The 17,254-nt window shown below is 46.8% G+C and overlaps 1 protein-coding gene across 1 annotated transcript in view; it reads right to left on the minus strand.

The window, feature by feature from the left end:
* Positions 1-16,280, minus strand: part of ATL2 (atlastin GTPase 2) — a 208,030-nt gene extending 191,750 nt beyond the window's left edge. Inside the window, exon 1 of the mRNA XM_030196285.1 lies at positions 16,150-16,280. The gene's annotated coding sequence lies outside the window, so the exon portion shown is untranslated. The remainder of the gene's footprint in view (positions 1-16,149) is intronic.
* Between the last annotated feature and the right edge of the window lie 974 nt (positions 16,281-17,254).

Here is a 17,254-nt window from a genome sequence, read left to right on the forward strand (position 1 = left end):
CGCTTTCTTTTTAAGGAAGCTACATAAATTACAGTAATAGGTGAGGTCTCTTTCTTTTAGACCATATTCTTCCTGAAGCTCATTGAATTGAAGCATTTTTCCCTCTTTCCACAATTGTCCCAGTGTGCACAACCCTGCTTGGGCCCATATCTCAAAAACCTTCTCTGATCTTCCCAGTGAAAATCCTAATGCCCACCTTATGGCCGTTTGCCGATAATAATTCCTCTCAGGGAAAAGCTTCTTCCTCACTTGATACCATGTCCACATAGGGTGTTTTAATCCAATGGGCATCTGTTTAATTATGGGGACTATTTCATCTCCTGGTGCCCATAAAGTATCCTCAATTGCTCTCCTACCCAACCATGCTCTTTCCCAATGTAACCATTTTTTGGTTGCTCCAGGGGACCATTCTGCCAGAATACGAATTTGTGCCGCTTGATAGTATAAATAAAAGTTAGGTACCCCCATACCTCCTCTCTCCCAAGATTGGTACATCATATTTCGCCGTACTCTTGGTGGGCGTTTTTTCCAAATATATGTAAACATTTTGCGATTGAGTTTTGTGAAAAAGCTATTGGGGATTGGAATTGGGATTGCCATAAACAGGTACAGTAATTTTGGGAGCAGCATCATTTTAATAGCATTAATACGTCCTTTCCAGGAAACATTAAGTCCTTCCCATTTATCTAATTCGCTAAATAGTTCTTCTACTTTTTGGGGGAAGTTAGCTGCAAATAATCCCTCTATTTGAGTTGTTACCTGTATTCCCAAATATCGTATGGATTTTGTCGTCCACACGAAAGGAAAGGCGGCCTTAAGCGTCCCCAGTTCCTCAGGTGGTACCGTAAGATTGAGAAAAATCGACTTGTCCAGGTTAGGTTTAAATCCCGATAGATGCCCATATTTTGCTAAATGTTCTACTATCTTCTCTACCGACTTCAGTGGGTTTGAGATTGTCAACAGAATATCATCGGCAAACAGCATAAGTTTGTGTTCCCTTAAACCCCTCATCACTCCTGCCACCTCTCTATCCTTCCTAATCATATTAGCTAATGGTTCTAATGACAAGGCAAATAGTAGTGGTGATATTGCACATCCCTGTCTGGTTCCCCGCCCAAGGTTGAATGCTTTTGTGTATGTCCCATTGATCTTTATGGTGGCCATTGGAGCCTGATATAGCAATCTTAGCCAGTCCAGATATCTCCCATCAATACCTATTCTCTGTAGTGCAGCAAATAGAAACGACCAGTCCACACGGTCGAACGCTTTTTCTGCGTCTATTGATAGCAATACCGCCTGTGTCTGGTCGTCTCTCACCTGTTGAATAACATGCATTAGACATCTTATATTGTCAAAAGTCTGGCTCCCCTCTATGAATCCCGCCTGATCAGTATGTATCACCCCTGGGAGCTGCTTCTGTAATCTACGAGCTAGGATTTTTGTGAATATCTTATAATCCACATTTAAGAGTGATATTGGTCTGTATGAGCTACATAGCTTCGGGTTTTTCCCTGGTTTTAATATTAAGGTTATTGCCGCCAGTCTCCACGTGTCTGGTAGCTTTTGTAAGTCCTCTAGTGTGTTAAATAGTTTCAGTAACACTGGTATAAGATGTTTACTAAATAGTTTGTAAAATCTTGTGGGAAATCCATCAGGACCAGGAGCTTTGCCATTTGCCATATCTGTTATTGCCCACCCTATCTCCTCCGATGTGATGGGCAAAGATAATTGGGCTGATCCCCCTCTCCCTATCTGGGGCATATCTGCCTCCTGCAAGTATTGTTCTATTTCGGCCAATTCAGGAGAGTGTTCTGGTTTATATAAATTGGTGAAGTGGGCAAGAAATGCCTCATGTATGTGTTCTATCTGTGAGATATAGCCCCCTTCTGCCGTCTGTATACCCCCGATATAGTTGCGTTGAGACATTTTTTTTAATTTGCATGCTAATAGCCTACCCGCTTTGTCTCCAAATTCAAAATTTTCCTGCTGTGCTACTTGCAGTTTAACGGCTAAGTCCGCCATCTGTAGCTCATTCAGCTTGAATCTCAATTCTTGCATTCTTGGTATACTTTTAGTATCTTTGGGATCTTTTTTATGTTGTTGTTCGAGCTGTCGTAATTCTGTTCTAATATTATCTTCCTGTTCTGCTCGCGCTTTTATCAGATGGGCTCTCAATGCTATTAATTTCCCTCGGAGTACGGCTTTAAGACCCTCCCATATATATTGTGGGTGAATCTCTCCCACATCATTATATTCCAGATACTCCAAAATATAATTCTCTATTACTGGGATATTTTTAGTATCCAATAGGAGCGTCTCGTCCATCCGCCAGTATCTGGCACCCACCTGTCGGGTTCCTGCAAACAGCTCAAGTATCACTGGGGCATGGTCAGACCAGGTGCGTGGTTCAATATGTGTCTCCCGTGCTCTATTAGCAACTATCACATCTCCCATCCATCCGTCTATTCTAGAGTATGTCTTATATTGAGACGAGTAATATGTGTAGTCTCTTTCTTGTCCATGTTTGGCTCTCCATATATCTGTCAGACCCCATCTAGCCATGAATCTCCTCCATATTTTCCTATCTGATTTAGCATATACCGCCTGTCCTGCGGAGTTATCTAAGTGTGGTTGAATCGTGAGATTAAAATCTCCACCCATTATTAGATGGCCTTGCAAGTGTTTTTGTATTTGTTGTTCTACTTTTTCTATAAACATTCCCTGCCCCGTGTTTGGTGCGTAAACATTAACAATTGTATATTGAACATTATACAATGACACTAACATTATCAAAAATCTACCTTCTACATCTTTTATAACCTGACTAACCTCCCAGGGAAGTGCACCCGACAGGGCTATTAACACCCCCCTCTGTTTTACATTATTTGCACAAGTTGAGAAGTATATAGTGGGGTATCGCTTATGACACACCAACTTCTCGTAACCTTTTTTCAGGTGCGTCTCTTGTAAGAGTACCACATCTGCGCTCAAGCGCACCATTTCTTTGAATGCTAGTTGGCGCTTCATAGGCGTGTTCAGGCCCCGCACATTAAATGTAACACATTTGAACACTTTATCCCCCAACATCAAACATTATATCATTGCATATACACCACCTCTCCCTATCCCCTCCCCCCCTCCCCCCTCCCTCCTTTCCACATGACCTGATACAGCATATCTCTATTGTATTTGAGATCATGCCTATAATGGTGTGGACTTCCGGTCCCGTTTACTTTTCCAGCCTGCACATTTTGTTTGATCCATCTTTGTTGTTGTTCAATGTGTTCTAGTCCGTTCCAGACTATCACTTTAACACAGCATGTGTTATCTTTGTATTCCATTCATGTATGCTCTTTCACGGGTCTTTCCCTGGTAGTATTGCTTGGTCTGATGCTTGTCTCCGCAGCCTTCCACGACCTTTTGATACTCGCTGCCATTTCTGTTTGACATTTCTTTGAAATCCAGATGGTGGTTTTGGTGTCTGTGCTTTATCTATCTTTTCCGGATCTAAATATTCATGAGCCTCTTCTAGCGATGCCACCTTACGCTGTTTGCCTTCTTTGTAAAATATTAGGGCAAACGGGTGTTGCCATCTATATTTAATTCCTTCTGCTCTAAGTTTCTCTGTCAGCGGGCGCAATTCTCCCCGCCGTTTCAAAGTGATAGCTGCTAGGTCTTGAAACAGCTCAATGGGGTATGTCTCCCATGTAATTGGGCTAGCCACTAGCTTGGTGCATAACTTCTTCTTTCACTTTGAATTCCGAGAAGCAGGCCACGATATCTTTTGGCATGTTTGTCTTTCTTGACCCCAGCGCCCGATGTGCTCGCTCTAGCCGGATATTTTCTGGGGCTATTGGGTGGTCGGATGAGGAAAGAAGTTGGGCTGCTATTGCTTGTACTACTTTTTCACAGTTAATATATTCAGGTAACTCCGGCAGGCCTCGCACTCTAATATTGGAGCGTCGACTTCTATTTTCAAGGTCTTCCACCTTGTCCGTTAGATATTTCATATCTGATTGGTGCACAGCCACATGCTTCTCAACCTCATTTAAGGTTTCTGCATGTTCTTCTAGCCCCATTTCTACCTTGTTGACGCGATTCCCCAGATCTTTAATTTCTTCCCTCAGATCCGCGCTCAGTTGAGCAAAATCTTGTCGCATCTCTTTTATACCTTTTTTTATATCCTGGAGCCATGTGCTTAATTGTTCCCATTTGTCCGGTGGGACCTCACTTTCTCCATCAGCTTCCCGCTCTTTCTGGCTAATCGGCGAACTGGGGCTAAGTGCGCTCTCTTGGCCTTCTTGCTCTCCGGCCTGTGCCTCTAACGCACGTTCCCGTTGTCGGTAAGCAAAGTTCGTCAAATCTGTCTTTTTAAGTTTTGCATCCGCCATTTTTCGAATCGCGGGCTTTCCGCTCTCTCTCTCGTGACTACCACCTTGTTTTGTGGATCGTTTGCTCTGTTTATTAGCTCGTTTTCAGGCTGGAAGACGGGAGCTCCGCAATCAGACCGCCATTGCAGAGCGTGACGTCACCGGAAGTCCATTTGAGCCATTTCTCAGTTATATGCAGTTAAGAGAGAGAGAGATAGTGAGAGAGACTGTGTACGTGGTGGGTTTTTTTCCTCCCCTCTCATCTCCTCCCTGTCCCTTGTGTGTGTGTGTGTGTTCTAGAGAGAGTGAGAGAGAGGTTAGTTTGGATGTTAGAGATGCAGTGAGAGGCAGCTGTGGGAGGGGGGGTTGTATTTGAGGGAGTCTGCCACTCTCCTTGTTCTGTGTGCCACATGTGATGTTACTGAGGTGCAGCCAGGCATCAACTCCTTGTGAGAAACTTCTCTGACCTGCCTTCTGTGATGTGTGCTGCTGTTGATCGTATCTGTGGTCTCAGGACAGCCTGTCTGCTGACACCATCACCGAGCCTGTCTGCGTCGCTTGAGTGTTGAAAAGCAGCAGCAACAACAATGAAAAAGACCTGCCTCTCTCCTAGCCCGATCGTAGCTACTGTTTAGTGTTTTTTTTTTAATTGGTGGCTCGTGCCAGAAGGCAGATTAATGATCATGTGAGGACGACATTTTCATGCAGTTGCTAACAGTAAAAAGAAAGACGTATGGTGCCCTCGAGATGAATTAAGTGTATTGTTTTGCGATGTTGTCAGTGTTCAGGCTGCATTTTCACCTTTTCGTAGAAATCCTGAGTTTCATCAAAAGGAGATCAGGCTGACAGGTGGTCTTCAGTGTCTTGTTCTTGAGGACATACCTTTGACACCTTTGCTGCATCAGCATGCAAGCGCTAGTTTTTTTTGAGTGTTAGGGAACTTGTTTTAGTCATCTCACATTGGTCTGTGCAGCCGCTCCTCCTCTCCCCTTTGACGTCGTTGGCTGCGCTTCTCTGGGGTTTTCTCCAGGGGCAGTGACGTAAGGAGAGAGGCTGAGCGGCTGCAGGGACCTGGCAGTCTGAGATGGTTCTGAACGGAGGTGCGTTGTATGAGTTGTTTTTCCTGTGGCTTCGAACATACGAACCTTGGCTTCAGTGACGTCAGAAGCCAATAGAACATTGAGGGTGAGTTTTATAGGGAGCAGATGGGCATGGCTGAGTACTGAGGGTGAGTAGTCCCAATAGTAGCCTAGCCTACCAGGAGGACAGGAGTTCAGGGCTTCACTGCCACAGATGGAGTGAGCTTCAGAACTCTGAGGGGGGCTTTTATTTATATAGATATGGAAATCAGGACGACGAATGAGGTGATCAAATTTGCAGATGATACAAAACTATTCAAGGTTGTTAAAACACGTGCGGACTGTGAAATATTGCAGGAAGACCTTAGGAAATTGGAAGACTGGGCATCCAAATGGCAGATGAAATTTAATGTGGATAAATGCAAGATGATGCACAATGGAAAGAATAATTGGTATCAGAGTTACCCGACGCTAGGGTCAACCTTGGCGGTCAGCGCTCAAGAAAAAGATCTGGGTGTCGATTTAGATAGTACGCTGAAATCTGCTCAGTGTGCAACGGGGGCCAAAAAAAAGCAAACAGGCTGCTAGGAATTAGGAAAGGGATGGTGAATAAGACCGAAAATACTATAATGCCTTTGTATCGCTCCATGGTGAGTCCGCACCTTGAGTATTGCGTTCAGTTCTGGTCACCGTATCTCAATAAAGATATAGCGGAATTAAAAAAGAAGAGCAACTAAAATGATAAAGGGGATGGAACTCCTCTCATATGAGGAAAGGCTAAAGGGGTTAGGGCTCTTCAGCTTGGAAAAGAGATGGATAAGGAGAGATATGATAGATGTCTACAAAAGCCTGAGTGGTGTAGAACAAGTAGAAGCAAATCGATGTTTTACTTGTTCCAAAGGTACGAAGACTAGGGGACACTTGAGAAGTTACATGGAAATACTTTTAACAACTAAGAGGAAATATTTTTTCACTCAACAAATAGTTAAGCTCTGGAATTCTTTGCTGGAAGAGGTAGTAACAGCGGTTAGCGTACCTGGGTTTAAAAAAGGTTTGGACAAATTCCTGGAGGAAAAGGCCATAGTCTTCTATTGAGACAGACATGGGAAGCAACTTCTTGCCCTGGGAATTGTAGTATGGAATGTTGCCATTGTGACCTGGCAACTGTTTGGAAAACAGGATACTGGGCTAGATGGACCATTGGTCTGACTTAGTATGCTACTCTTATGTTCTCTGGTCGCCATCAGGTGGAATCCTTCCGCAGACAACTCCCATTTTACCGGGTCTAGGCGATTTTGATTGAGAAAGTCCGCTTGAATGTTGTCCTGCTCTGCAATGTGTACCGCCGACAGGCAAAGCACGTGGGTCTCCGCCCATTCCAACAGACGGTGCACCTCGACAGTTTTTAAGCAAACTCTGAGTGCCCCCCTGCTGACTGATGCTGGCAACTGCCATCGTGTTGTCTGATAACTCTTGCACTGCTTTGTATTGTAGCAGATCCTAAACGGACAGGACTGCATTCACTGCCCTCAGCTCCAGGCGACTGAAGAGCCACATCACCTCCAGCTCTGACCAATGACCCTGTGTGCAACAGTGGAGACAATGAGCTCCCTAACCTGAAAGGCTGGCATCGGTAACTACTACGACCCACTGCAGGGATGCCAACGGCATCCCCCACTGCAAATTGCTGAGGTGAAGTCACTAGGTCATGCTGAGCTGTGCCCAGAGCAAACAAGGAAGACGATGATGATAATCCTGAGAGGTCGGTGACCATCTACTGACCAGGGAGTGTTGCAATGGACCAATGTGCATCCTTGCCAATGACACTGCCTCTAGCATGGCCATCATTGAGCCCAGCACTTGAAAATAATCCCAAGGGCTTTACAAATATAAACAGGCTGCGTACCTGTGCGCACAACTTGACCTGTCAATCCCCTGGCAGGGACACCAGTCCCTGTCTCGTGTCGAACCGAACTCCCAGATACGCCAAAGATGGAGTCAGCACCAGGTGACTCTTGATCACCCAGCCCAAGGATTGCAAAAGGGCAGCCACCCTTTCAGTGGCTGACTCTCCTGTTGCAAGGACACCCTAATGAACCAGTCATTGAGATAAGGATGAACCTGAATGCCCTCCTTTCCGAAGAAAGGCCACCACCACCACCATGACCTTGAAAAGTGTGTGGGGCAGTCACAAGCCCAAAGGGCAAGGGGTTGAACTGAAAATGGTGCCCCCAGGATGGCAAAAGGAACCTCTGGTGCGGAGGCCAAATTGGAATATGCAAGTACGCCTCCTTGAAATCTAGAGCTGTCAAAACCTCCTCCGGCTAAACAGTCACAATGAAGGATCGTACAGTCTCCATAGGAAAGTGACGAACCTTGAGAAATTGGTTCAGTTTCCGCAGGTCCAGAATGGGATGAAAGACACCTCCTTTTCTGGGTACCACGAAATAAATGGAGTACCAACCCATACACACCTCGGCAGGAGGCACTGATATGACAGCTCCTAACTGCAAGAGAGTCTGTAAGGTGTCCTCTACCACCACTCGCTTAGAGAAAGTGGCGCATCTAGACTCCACGTAAGAGTCTGAAATCGGAGAGCAGAATTAGGAGTTTGTAGCTGTCTCGAATGATGTCCAGAACCCACTGGTCTGACGTAACTTTGGCCCATTCCCAGGAGAAGAGGGTCAGTCGACCCCCTACCCGATGCATCACAGAATGGACCGATGCCCCCTCATTGCGAGGAGTGTATGGAAGCTCCCTGACAGGAAGCTGCACCCAAAACTATCACTGCAAAAGGAAGAGCGTTGCTGGAATTTTGGGCATTGAAACACTCCCAAAGTGTGGCCTGGTAGCATCGAGCCTCCCTAAACTGAGATCTCAACTGACCTGCCCGAGAAACGGGCTTGGGCCTGTCCTCGGGAAGGCATAGATTGGAGTCCCCCGGAGCCTTCACAATTGTCTCCAAATCCTCACCAAAGAGCAATTTACCTTGAAAGGTCAATCTAGTAAGACACTGCTTGGAAGTCACATTCACCGAACAATGATGGAGCCATAAAAGCTGACAAGAAACTGCCAACGCCATCTGCTTGGCCGAAGCATGCACCAAAATCACAGACAGCGTCCGCCAGACAGGCAAGCCCAACATCTATGTGAGCCACCCCCGAAGGCGAGAACACCACCTCCTGTTCTTACTCCAGTAACTACTGGAACCAGCTAGAACAAGCCCTAGCTGAGTAAGAACTGCAGATCGAGGCCTGCAGGGCAACTGCAGCAACTGCGTCACAGAAGCCTCAAGGTGTCTATCCTGTATGTCCTTCAAAAGCTACTCCACCCTTGAGTGGTCTTCTTGGTGACTGTTGTCCTATTTCAGGAGAGCAAACTGCTCTACCCTGTCCGTGCTCACTGCATAAAACCGCGCCATGGCTTTAGCAACCTTAACACCCACATCCAGTTCCGATCACTGAGCCGAGATACGTTCCTGAATGGCTTCACGTACCAGGAAGGCTTTAGCCGGTCTCCAGGTGCTCGCCATCACTACAGCTTCGGGGTCATCAATATTCAACACCTCCAAGGCATCGGAAATAAGGGACGGGAGGCTCTTCCTTATGAAAAAGGCGAACCATTGTGGGATCATCCGGCTCTTCCTGAAGCCCTCCGTTATCAACCTCCTCCAGGCCAGAATGATGCAAGGAACCCTCAGGAGGTGCCGCCAGGGAAGAAGGAAAGGACCATGAATAGCAAAGACCCTGCCTGTAAAAAAAAAAAAACAAAAAAAAACAAAGCGACTCTTTAGAGCTGGGTCCTCCACTGGGGAGCAAAAGGATTGCCCCAGGTCAACAGCGCCCCCCCCCCCCCGGAGGGAGGGACAGCCCACTTGCAAGGCGCAGATAAAAAAGGCCAAGAGGGATTACGCAAAAAAGACAGCATTAGAGGCAAAAAAGCATAGTAAAAAATTTTATCGGTATATTAAAAGCAGGAAGCCGGCAAAAGAATCGGTTGGGCCGCTGGATGACCGAGGGGTAAAATGGGCGATCAAGGAAGACAAAGACGTAGCGGAGAGATTGAATGAATTCTTTGCTTCGGTCTTCACCGAGGAAGATTTGGGTGGGATACCTGTGTCGGAAATGGTATTTCAAGCGGACGAGTCGGAGAAACTTACTGACTTCACGGTAAACCTGGAGGACGTAATGGGGCAGTTCAGCAAACTGAAGAGTAGCAAATCTCCTGTACCGGATGGTATTCATCCTAGAGTACTGATAGAACTGAAAAATGAGCGTGCGGAGCTACTGTTAGTGATATGTAATTTATCCTTAAAATTGAGCGTGGTACCGGAAGATTGGAGGGTGGCTAATGTAACGCCGATTTTTAAATAAGGTTCCAGGGGAGATCCGGGAAATTATAGACCAGTGAGTCTGACGTCGGTGCCAGGGAAAATGGTTGAGGCTATTAAAAACAAAATTACAGAGCACATCCGAGGACATGGATTACTGAGACCAAGTCAGCACAGCTTTTGTGTGGGGAAATCTTGCTTGTCCAATTTACTTCAATTCTTTGAAGGAGTAAACAAACATGTGGACAAAGGGGAGCCGGTTGATATTGTGTATCTGGATTTTCAAAAGGCGTCTGGACAAGGTACCTCATGAAAGGCTACAGAGGAAATTGGAGGGTCATGGGATAGGAGGAAAAGTCCTATTGTGGATTAAAAACTGGTTGAAGGATAGGAAACAGAGAGTGGGGTTAAATGGGCAGTATTCACAATGGAGAAGGGTAGTTAGTGGGGTTCCTCAGGGGTCTGCGCTAGGACCGCTGCTTTTTAATATATTTATAAATGATTTAGAGATGGGAGTAACTAGTGAGGTAATTAAATTTGCTGATGACACTTGGAGGGGCATAACCGAACGTCGCCGGCCAAATAGGTCGCCGGCGAACTATTTTGGCGGTGGCGCAACAGCTGGCCGGAACCATATTATCAAAAAGATGGCCGGCCATCTTTTTTTTCGATAATACGGTTTAGACCGGCCAAATGCCTTGGATGTCGCTGGGTTTGAGATGGCCGGTTTTGTTTTTCAGAGATAATGGAAAAAAATGTCGGCCATCTCCAACCCGGTGACATCCAAGGCATTTGGTCGTGGGAGGAGCCAGCATTTGTAGTGCACTTACATGCCAGGACACCAACTGGGCACCCTACGGGTCAGTGTGGTGGACTTCAGAAACAGCTCCCACATGCACAGCTCCCTTACTGTGGGTGCTGAGCCCCCCCCCCCCCAAACCCCCTACCCACAAATGTGCACCCACTAAAAGTGCTCCAGGGACCTGCACACACTCAGGCCTCTAGGACTTGCTGCTGCTGTATAACCTTGGCACAGCAGTTGACACCTGAAGACTAATGTCTTTGAAAAAGTGCTTTATTTGAATAAGCACCTTTACTCACAGTTAACTGCAGATCAGAGGTTGTGCCCCACTGGCAAACAGTCTCCCTGATACTGAGATTAGCAGTAGGTCCGAGCTGGCAGAATGCTGTACAATGCCCTCTTTCAGTAACATTCAAGGTAATAACGTTTTCTAACGTGGGTAACACATGAAAGGGATCTAAAACTGGCTTACAAAAATGGCCACTACCTCATGGCCTACCGGAAACAAAACAGGGCACACACTGACCCAGTTAGCAGGGGGGAAAAGCACCATGGGAGTATAGCCCAGTACCCTACACCCACCACAATGCATTGCTGATGTGACTCTGCAGGGCACCTAACAGAAAAAGTGTCACACTCACCCGAGAGCCACATCGCAACCACGGAAAGGCTGTCAGACGATACAACACATTCGGCTGTCATGGAGGTGGGTACGGGATTTGAGGCTGGCATACAGGCTGGCAAAAAAGGTTTTCATTTTAACTTTTGTAGTATGGGAGGGGGTTGGTGACCACTCGGGGAGTAAGGGGAGGTCATCCCCCATTCCGTCCGGTGGTCATCTGGTCAGTTGGGGCACCTTTTTGAGACTTAGTCGTGAAAATAAAAGGACCAAGTAAACCCGGCCAAATACCGCTTAACGCCGCTTTTTTTTTCCATTATCGCCAAAAGCCGGCCATCTGGTAGCCACGCCCATGCCCCACCTTCACTTCGCCGGCGACACATCCCCTTTTCGCCGGTGAGGCAACTGGAAAGCGGCGATGCTGTTAAAAAGCCAGCTTTCGATTATACGCTTTTAGTCGCTTTTGTGAAATCACCGGCAATCTCCCGATTTGTGTCGGAAGATTGCCGGCGAAAAGTTTCGATTATAAGCTGGAAAGTTATTCAAAGTTGTTAACTCGCGACAGGATTGTGAAAAATTACAGAAGGATCTTACAAGACTGGAAGACTGGGCGGCTAAATGGCAGATGATGTTTAATGTGAGCAAGTGCAAGCGAATAGAATGTTGGGTATTATTAGGAAAGGTATGGAAAACAGGTGTGAGGATGTTATAATGCCGTTATATCACTCCATGGTGCGACCGCACCTTGAGTATTGTGTTCAATTCTGGTTGCCGCATCTCAAGAAAGATATAGTGGAATTGGAAAAGGTGCAGCGAAGGGCGACTAAAATGACAGCAGGGATGGGACGACTTCCCTATGAAGAAAGACTATGGAGGCTAGAGCTTTTCAGCTTGGAGAAGAGACGGCTGAGGGGAGACATGATAGAGGTATATAAAATGAGTGGAGTGGAACAGGTGGATGTCAAGCGTCTGTTCACGCTTTCCAAAAATACTAGGACTAGGGGGCATGCGATGAAACTACAGTGTAGTAAATTTAAAACAAATCGGAGAAAACTTTTCTTCACCCAACGCGTAATTAAACTCTGGAATTCGTTGCCGGAGAACGTGGTGAAGGCGGTTAGCTTGGCAGAGTTTAAAAGGGGGTTGGTTAGACGGTTTCCTAAAGGACAAGTCCATAAACCACTACTAAATGGACTTGGAAAAAATTCACAATTCCAGGAATAACATGTATAGTATGTTTGTACGTTTGGGAAGCTTGCCAGGTACCCTTGGCCTGGATTGGCCGCTGTCGTGGACAGGATGCTGGGCTCAATGGACCCTTGGTCTTTTCCCAGTGTGGCATTACTTATGTACTTATAAGCCTGATGCATTAAAAGAAAATTATCAGGTAAGAATTTTTCCTTTTATTACATCCCACAGATCAATCCAGAGACGACTGGGACGTACCAAAGCTAGGGTGGGCTATAGCAATCTTTGAAGACAGGTATGCCGCCCCAAAGGCCTCATCCTCCTGGCCAACAGTAAGCAAACCCACCTGGATACTGCCACGAAGGATGAGCCACCAGCCAACACAGAGTGGCCTATGGCGACTACAAAAGGAAACAGCAACCAAGGGAGGCCCATGGTGACCACAGAAGGAAATAGCGACCCAGGGAGGGAAGGATCAATGAAACCCCTTGCCAAGGAGAAAGCCATGAGAAGCATGAAGGAAACCTGGAAAAAGGGGAAGTATGCCCAATCCACACCAAACATGACCCCAACAGAGAGGAGCCCAAGGACAGGAGCCACTGGGGAGCAGAGCCTGTCCAGGGCAATCTCTGGGAGGAACCATCATCTGCAGGCCACAAATGGAAGGCCAACACCGGGCAAAGCCAGACTCCCCCGGAAAAGAACACCGCAGTGTCCCAAACAGGTTACTGAAGCAGGGTCTAGAGCCAAAGATAGAGCCCTCTCCCAGGAAGGGAAATGTGCCTGGCTGCCACAGCAGAGAAAAAGAGAAAGCTCTGGAAAGGAACCCATGAAAGAAAGAAAGCAAGCGAGAAAGCGAAAGCGAAAGCGAAAGAGAGAAAGCAAAAAGTCCCATGGAAGGAGCAATGGTGAGCTTAGTCCATCAAAGGAAACTTGGAAAGGTAACCACAGATGAAACAAAGCTCCCTAGGCCAAGAAGAATCTAGATCGATGAACTGAGACGGGCAATGTCGCGAGCACAGGAAGAATCCAATGGCCATGACATGCCCCAGTGATAAGGGCACCGAGACAGACAAGACCCATGCTGACCACACAACAAAGGCAACACACTCACCTGCTAGAGAAAGCAATGCCGAAAATACAGGAGGGAGGCCGAAAAATCAGAGACAGAACCTGTGTGGACTGTATGCGGCCCTGGTAAGAACTAAACAACAGCCATCTGCAGCAAAGCATGCCAGCCAGCGAGCGTAAAGAACAAGTACGGCTGACAAAGTCAAAGAGAAGGACAACTGACAGAACCGAAGAAAGGCTCAGGGCAGCAGGAACAGAGCCAGCCTCCAAGGCTGGACCTAATGAGCCACAATGAAGTTAAGCGGGACAGCAAAGGCCCAATCCCAAATAGTAAAACGCACGCCAGAGGTGGAGCTGCACAGCATCTAGACCAAGCGACAACCGGAGTCAGAGACAGGAGAAGCTCAAAGGCCAGAGCTGGAGTGAGGGCAGGTTCAGAGCAAGGCTCACCAGCCAGCAGGAGCTAGGCCAGCTCGACAGCCGGAATCAGAGCTAAGTCAGGCTAGCTAGACAAAGCCAGCGGAAAGCCCGGCTCACCAGCTGCAGCCCAATCCAGAACCGACTCGATGACCATAGTCGGAGGCAAGCCAAGCGAAATGATAAGCGCCGGAGGTAGACCAGGCTGGATGGCCGAAGCTGAAGGCCAGAGACTAGGCCCAATGTGCAGAGCAGGTGAGATGGTCAGAGCCGGAGCTAGGCTAAGATGGACAAGCAGAGTAGGAAACAGGCATGAAGACCACAGCCAGAGCTAGGCTGAATGCAACGGCCAGACAGCTAGGACGTCTAGATGGCTAAAGTCAGGGTCAACATTCAGGGTCGGAGTCAGTCATACTACCAACCCGCCGGCCCGACAGTCAGAATTAGAGCCAGGCCCAACAGGCAGAGACAGAACCATACCCAACATGGCCAGGGCCAAACGCAAGGTCCACAGCCAAGTTACAACTAGGCTCCAGAACGAGAGATGAACGAGAGATGAACCAGGGACAACATCCACCGGAATAACAAGCTTCTACAGCTAGAACAGGGAATGGAATAAATGAGGAGCTGGCTGTAGAAATCCATAGCCAAAGCTAGAGCCAGGCTTCACCACAGGAACTGGAGGTAGGCTCTAAAAGGAAGGCGGATCCCGAAGCCATACACACAAAGGCAAACATCAAGGTGCAGGCATAACACCGTCCTGACACCCGAGCTGGATAGAGACTCTACAGCCAAACACAATCCCTTGCTCGCCAGCGGAAAGGAGGTCACATATGGGGATGCAGCCACCCAGGCATCTAGAGCCGCAAGCATGGAGAAAGGCGCTGCGGTCACCCCCAGAAGGCAGCACTGCCCGCCAGGTAACAAGGATCCCAGCGACCAGGACTGAGCCAAAAATGATTAGACAGAACAAGGCACTGACAAATCGCTCACTGGAATCCCCAACGGGAGCAGTCTGAACCGCTCCACCGTCCAGACATAAGGAAAGAAAACAGAAATACTTACAGATCCAAGCATGGCAGAACTAGTGTAAATGCACGTGTGGCCCTAGCAATACCCAGACCTTCACTTGTAACCTGTTCTGCAACGCACTGCAGGAATCTTTTATTTTATTTATCTATTTTACAGAGGCAGGAGAACAAAGCCCCATGTAAGAGCACAGCCATACGGGAATGTCAGAGAGGGGGAGAAGTGGTGCTGAATGGGGGGGCGGGACCTGGCCCCACGAGGTGTACCCCCCCCCCCCCCCCCCACAACAGGCAGGCAAAGCCAACACCCTCAGTTCAATTAAACCTGAGGAAATAGGCTAGGAGCAAGCACCATTCAGAGATCTGCACAGGATATGTCCCTCTACCTGTTGAGATAGAAAGAACACAGAGTGAGGCTGCTGCACAGTATCCTTTACGGCAGAGCTCTGGCGTTCTCTCTACCTCCATCTGCTGAAAGAGGGACATAACCCATTCGACTCTGTATTGATAGGATGTAATGGGAGAGAGATAATGGACTTTGGGGGGGGGGGGGGGGGGCGCGAAAGGAAAGGAGGAAGATATGCTGTACAATGGGAGGAAGGGAAGAGTTAGACCTGGGGGGGCAAGAGAGGGGGAGATATTGATCCTTTAAATCAGTGGCATAGCCATGAGGGGGGCCTGGACCCTTCACCAAGCTGATGCACCTGTTCAATGGCTGGTAGGAGTACCGAAGCCCTGCCAGCCGAAAATGCTGCACGAGCCACCCCCTCATCCTCCTCTTACTGCCTCAGAAGCAAGGAAGTTGGCAACCTGTCTCCAGCCACTGACAAATACTCTGAGCATGCTCAACTTGCACATGATACCTAAAAAAAAAAAGGGGGGGGGAGGAAATGCATGCTCCCCCAGTCTGTCTCTGTGGCCATCCAATGGACTGCTGGCTATGCTCCAGCCTTTAATCATGTTGCTTAATCGCAATTAAAATTTTTAATCGAAATGCAACCCTAGTTAAAACTAAAGAAATAGGTGGTTGTATTGTAAGCCTTCTACACATGTCCAAAGCCCCCCCCCCACAAACATTAAAAAAAAAAAAAATCTCTCAAAAAATCCTCCAGCCAACATTTGTAATGTAATACAGGTCATGACGTATATTTATGCTTGCTATCAATGGATAATCAGATTCATCCATGTTATCAAAATGACCAGTTTTGGGGAAATAGGCCAAGGTACAGAACATAACGACTTTACCTTGGATCCATCAGGCTTTTTAACCACAAACACTTCACTCCATATCTGTATACCAGTCGTTTCTCGCTCACATCCACCTCTCCATGTGAAGCCAGTGAGAGGTTCATTAATACCACCTATCCAAGCAGAGAAATTCTGTAAAACAAAGCATACAAAATGTAATACAAATGCAAGAGTTTCATGTCTCAAAGGACACTTCACACAAAAAAAAATGAAAATTGGATAATCTTGAACACTAGCTTGTGCAGATATGATCTCAATGTGTCACTCTATGCTTCCCATATGTCATTTATAATACACTGTTTAAGCGCATAAAAAATATTGTTATACAATATTGTAAATGGCTATGATATTTCATCATAGCAGTATATTAAATCTAGTAATAAATATGTTAAATACTACAATTACCGACACTAAGGGGGCCATTTACTAACATGCTAATGCTATTAACACATTTGACAAAGGACCCACTGCATACAAACAGGCTCTGCGGCAAAACATCATTAACTGAATTAGTATGCTATAGCTATTGGTAACAATCCTCTAAATGCATTTTCAGACTCTGCAACCAAAGACTTTCAGGCTATACCAAGTTTTATGTAGTGTGGCATACCAGCAGTTTTCACATTTATAATCACAATGAGGGGGAAAAAAAAAAACACGAACGACTGCAAAAGCTAAAACGATGAAACATAATACTGAAAGTGTTAGGATACTGCATGCCAAAAGACAACAAAGGATTTTCCTTACTGTGAAGTTACTGTATTTGACATTTAGATTTTCTCTTCCCCATAGATCAACCTATAATTGTTTCACAGCCCCCCCACCCCCCAAAAAAAATAAAAATGCCAGTGGTTTCCAAACCTGGTCCTGCCTGGAGGCACCCCAGCCAGTCAGGTTTTCAGGCTATCCACAATGAATATTCATAAGAGATTTGCATTGCCTCCACAGCATGCAAATCTCTCTCATGAATGCCTCCAGGACCAGGTTTGGGAACCACTGCCCTACACTTTGCACATCAGGTAAGTATGCTGATTTAATGGTAAACAAATTCAGACTAAACCTACTGTCGGCATCAAGAAATTGCTTTACCTATTCTGGAGTC

Source organism: Microcaecilia unicolor, chromosome 3 (assembly GCF_901765095.1).
Source record: "Microcaecilia unicolor chromosome 3, aMicUni1.1, whole genome shotgun sequence".
NCBI classification, from domain to species: domain Eukaryota; kingdom Metazoa; phylum Chordata; class Amphibia; order Gymnophiona; family Siphonopidae; genus Microcaecilia; species Microcaecilia unicolor.